The 5,227-nt window shown below is 44.1% G+C and overlaps 1 long non-coding RNA gene across 7 annotated transcripts; it reads right to left on the bottom strand.

The window, feature by feature from the left end:
- Window positions 1-2,509: 2,509 nt before the first annotated feature.
- LOC118944773 lies at window positions 2,510-4,979 on the bottom strand. 7 transcript variants are annotated; one of them, XR_005040069.1, is made up of 7 exons: window positions 4,587-4,938; window positions 4,115-4,532; window positions 3,807-3,862; window positions 3,596-3,768; window positions 3,211-3,518; window positions 2,870-3,042; window positions 2,515-2,836 (listed from the first exon to the last, which is right to left on the bottom strand). It is a non-coding gene; the product is annotated as an uncharacterized LOC118944773 (long non-coding RNA). The 7 variants fall into 7 exon arrangements; XR_005040074.1 differs by lacking the exons at window positions 4,115-4,532; window positions 4,587-4,938 and adding an exon at window positions 3,947-3,970 and having other exon boundaries at window positions 2,510-2,836; window positions 3,830-3,890; XR_005040073.1 differs by lacking the exon at window positions 3,807-3,862 and having other exon boundaries at window positions 2,515-2,808; window positions 4,141-4,532.
- Window positions 4,980-5,227: the final 248 nt, after the last annotated feature.

Genomic DNA, 5,227 nt, shown 5'->3' with positions numbered 1-5,227 from the left:
TCAGTGCTGTTGGAGTATACATGATGCATTTCATTTAGAGGGAGAACTGTAGGGGAGAGTGTTTACGGGAAACCATACACAAAATTCATCATGTGACCAAATATTTAGGAAGATGCCATCATTTCATGGAGTCTGTGAAGGAAGAAAACACATGGGAAAAGTGATAAGCAAGTTAGGTCCAAAAAGCAGATTTTCCAAAAGTCAAATAAATGTATTGTGTTATAGGTTTCATGATGCTTGTATCTAAACCAAAGTAGATAATTTTAAGATGGTTTTATACTTCAGTTGGCGTCTCTGTAAGGTAGAATATGAGGTCTGAAACCTAGCATTAAAGTGCATCCGTGTGTGGACTAATATAATTAAAATGTTTGCCTTGGGGTAAGTTGAGCCAATGGCCACAATACCCCACACAAATTCTGACATTTTGTCAGTTTTATGCATAGCATTTTTGCAATGTGTCATGCATATGAACTCAATATATTGTTACATAGCAGACACAGTAATGTCCTATGTATACAGTGTCTTCGGAAAGTGTTCAGACTCCTTGACTTTTTCCACATTTTGTTACGTTACAGCCTTATACTAAAATGTATAAAAATGTTTAAAATCCTCAGCAATCTACACATAATACCCCATAATGACAAAGTGAAAACAGGTTTGGGAAATTTTGGCAAATTTATTAAAAATAAAAATACATAAATAAACCTTGTTTACATAAGTATTCAGACCCTTTGCTATGAGAATCGAAATTGAGCTCAGGTGCATCCTGTTTCCGTTGATCACATTTGAGATGTTTTTACAACTTGATTTGAGTCCACCTGTGGTAAATTCAATTGATTAGACATGATTTGGAAAAGCACACACCTCTCTATATAAGGTCCCACAGTTGACAGTAGAAGTCAGAGCAAAAACCAAGCCATGAGATTGAAGGAATTGTCCGTAGAGCTCTGAGACAGGATTGTGTCGAGGCAGAGATCTAGGGAAGGGTACCAAAAAATGTCTGCAGCATTGAAGGACCCCGAGAACACGGTGGCCTCGATCATTCTTAAATGGAAGCACCATGACACTTCCTAGAGCTGGCCAAACTGAGCAATCGGGGGAGAAGGGTCTTAATCAGGGAGGTGACCAAGAACCCAATGGTCACTCTGACAGAGCTCTAGAGTTCCTCTGTGGAGTTGGGAGAATCTTCCAGAAGGACAACCATCTCTGCAGCACTCCACCAATCAGGCCGTTATAGTAGTGTGACCAGACGGAAGCCACTCCTCAGTAAAGGGCACATGACAGCCCATTTGGAGCTTGCCAAAGGGCACCTAAAAACTCTCAGACCATGAGAAACAAGATTCTCTGGTCTGATGAAACCACGATTGAACTTTTTGGCCTGAATACCAAACATCACGTTTGGGGAAAATAAATAATGTAATCAATTTTAGAATAAATGTGGAAAAGGTCAAGGGGCCTGAATACTTTCCGAATGCACTGTACAAACTTAAAACAAGCAGGGGTCTAGCCCCCGTTAAGGCACTTGAGAGAGCAGCCAAGGAAGTCAGAGAAAGGAAGACATCCATTCAAGCAGCAGAAAGGGATGAAAAAATAGATTGAATGACACTGAAGTGGTACATTGACAAAAAAGAAAACAAATGTCTACCAGTGTGAAAGAGAGGCTATGGTAGAGTAGCAGAGGCACATACTATCTAATATGACCATGATTATATGATGAATGCAAAATACATCAAGAATTTCGTAGACTAGTTTCATGGACATAGTAGCCTCATATGCAGAGAACTTGCCTACAAATTGGCACATTGAAACAACATTCCTGTCACAGACAACTGGTCAAGAAATGGAAGGGTAAGTGATATTGAACATAGATATAGTATCTACAGCTGAATGTAGGCATACATTTAAGATATACAAAATACCAAACCCCCATCCCATGCATTCAACTTTGACCTACCAGCACCATCACCCACTGTCACAGGACACCATCACCCATTTACCCTGTCCCTATGCTCAATTTACCCCATACTAGTTGTGCAATGAGACCACTTTTTTTGGGACAAGCTATGTTTTCAAAACTGCTATGTTTACATCCATTCTGATTATTTCTAGGGATACACAACAACCTGAAATATATGTAGATATCTTTGTTGGAAAGAATACTACATTTCCTGTGACGTAGTGATGCTGAATGTTTTCTGCTTTGCCTTTCACAATATTAAACAGCATTCTCCTACTGGCTTTCTTTGACACATTTTGTTGAATGATAGATGCACATCAATTTAAAAAAAAATGTATATATTTTGTGTTAAAATAAAGAAAATGATACATGCCTAATTTGCATAAATACACCAGGTGAATTGTAATATATTAATACATTAAATTAAAGGAGTGGGACAGGGCTGCAAACACCAAACACTTGCTCTGTCTATCCTACCTGCACTCACTTACTCTGTCTACCCTACCTGCACTCACTTACTCTGTCTATCCTACCTGCACTCACTTACTCTGTCTACCCTACCTGCACTCACTTACTCTGTCTACCCTACCTGCACTCACTTACTCTGTCTACCCTACCCTACCTGCACTCACTTACTTTGTCTACCCTACCTGCACTCACTTACTCTGTCTACCCCACCTGCACTCACTTATTCTGTCTACCCTACCTGCACTCACTTACTCTGTCTACCCTACCCTACCTGCACTAACTTACTTTGTCTACCCTACCTGCACTCCCTTACTCTGTCTACCCCACCTGCACTCACTTATTCTGTCTACCCTACCTGCACTCACTTACTTTGTCTACCCTACCTGCACTCACTTACTCTGTCTACCCTACCTGCACTCACTTACACTGTCTACCCTACCCTACCTGCACTCACTTACTCTGTCTACCCTACCTGCACTCACTTACTCTGTCTACCCCACCTGCACTCACTTACTATGTCTACCCTACCAGCACTCACTTACTCTGTCTACCCTACCTGCACTCACTTACTCTGTCTACCCTACCCTACCTGCACTCACTTACTTTGTCTACCCTACCTGCACTCACTTACTCTGTCTACCCCACCTGCACTCACTTACTCTGTCTACCCCACCTGCACTCACTTACTCTGTCTACCCTACCTGCACTCACTTACTCTTTCTACCCTACCTGCACTCACTTACTCTGTCTACCCTACCTGCACTCACTTACTCTGTCTACCCTACCTGCACTAACTTACTCTGTCTACCCCACCTGCACTCACTTACTCTGTCTACCCTACCTGCACTCACTTACTCTTTCTACCCTACCTGCACTCACTTACTCTGTCTACCCTACCTGCACTCACTTACTCTGTCTACCCTACCTGCACTAACTTACTCTGTCTACCCCACCTGCACTCACTTACTCTGTCTACCCTACCTGCACTCACTTGCTCTGTCTACCCTACCTGCACTCACTTTCTCTGTCTACCCTACCTGCACTCACTTACTCTGTCTACCCTACCTGCACTCACTTACTCTGTCTACCCTACCTGCACTCACTTACTGTCTACCCTACCTGCACTCACTTACTCTGTCTACCCTACCTGCACTCACTTACTCTGTCTACCCTACCTGCACTCACTTACTCTGTCTACCCTACCTGCACTAACTTACTCTGTCTACCCCACCTGCACTCACTTACTCTGTCTACTCTACCTGCACTCACTTACTCTGTCTACCCTACCTGCACTCCCTTACTCTGTCTACCCCACCTGCACTCACTTACTCTGTCTACCCTACCTGCACTCACTTACTTTGTCTACCCTACCCTACCCTACCTGCACTCACTTACTCTGTCTACCCTACCTGCACTCACTTACTCTGTCTACCCTACCTGCACTCACTTACTCTGTCTACCCTACCTGCACTCACTTACTCTATCTACCCTACCTGCACTAACTTACTCTGTCTACCCCACCTGCACTCACTTACTCTGTCTACCCTACCTGCACTCACTTACTATGTCTACCCTACCTGCACTCACTTGCTCTGTCTACCCTACCTGCACTCACTTACTCTGTCTACCCTACCTGCACTCACTTACTCTGTCTACCCTACCTGCACTCACTTACTCTGTCTACCCTACCTGCACTCACTTACTGTCTACCCTACCTGCACTCACTTACTCTGTCTACCCTACCTGCACTCACTTTCTCTGTCTACCCTACCTGCACTCACTTACTCTGTCTACCCTACCTGCACTAACTTACTCTGTCTACCCCACCTGCACTCACTTACTCTGTCTACTCTACCTGCACTCACTTACTATGTCTACCCTACCTGCACTCACTTACTCTGTCTACCCTACCTGCACTCACTTACTCTGTCTACCCTACCTGCACTAACTTACTCTGTCTACCCCACCTGCACTCACTTACTCTGTCTACCCTACCTGCACTCACTTACTATGTCTACCCTACCTGCACTCACTTACTCTGTCTACCCTACCTGCACTCACTTACTCTGTCTACCCTACCTGCACTCACTTACTCTGTCTACCCTACCTCCACTCACTTACTGTCTACCCTACCTGCACTAACTTACTCTGTCTACCCCACCTGCACTCACTTACTCTGTCTACTCTACCTGCACTCACTTACTATGTCTACCCTACCTGCACTCACTTACTCTGTCTACCCTACCTGCACTCACTTACTCTGTCTACCCTACCTGCACTAACTTACTCTGTCTACTCTACCTGCACTCACTTACTATGTCTACCCTACCTGCACTCACTTACTCTGTCTACCCTACCTGCACTCACTTACTCTGTCTACCCTACCTGCACTAACTTACTCTGTCTACCCCACCTGCACTCACTTACTCTGTCTACCCTACCTGCACTCACTTACTATGTCTACCCTACCTGCACTCACTTACTCTGTCTACCCTACCTGCACTCACTTACTCTGTCTACCCTACCTGCACTCACTTACTCTGTCTACCCTACCTCCACTCACTTACTGTCTACCTTACCTGCACTCACTTACTCTGTCTACCCTACCTGCACACACTTACTCTGTCTACCCTACCTGCACTCACCTGCTCTGTCTAGACTGCATCCTTAAATACTGATGTTGTCACGTTCTCTTGCATAATTCAACAAGTGTGTCAATAGCAGAACACCATAGGATTAAAAATCAACACACTTGGCTCTTTTACATTGTTTGCGAGATCAAACATAAAATCACTATCATCC

The sequence above is a fragment of the Oncorhynchus mykiss genome, chromosome 27 (assembly GCF_013265735.2).
Source record: "Oncorhynchus mykiss isolate Arlee chromosome 27, USDA_OmykA_1.1, whole genome shotgun sequence".
In the NCBI taxonomy this organism is placed as follows: domain Eukaryota; kingdom Metazoa; phylum Chordata; class Actinopteri; order Salmoniformes; family Salmonidae; genus Oncorhynchus; species Oncorhynchus mykiss.
The sequence above is the reverse complement of the archived record's forward strand: the minus strand, read 5'-3'. Positions and strand labels throughout refer to the sequence as shown.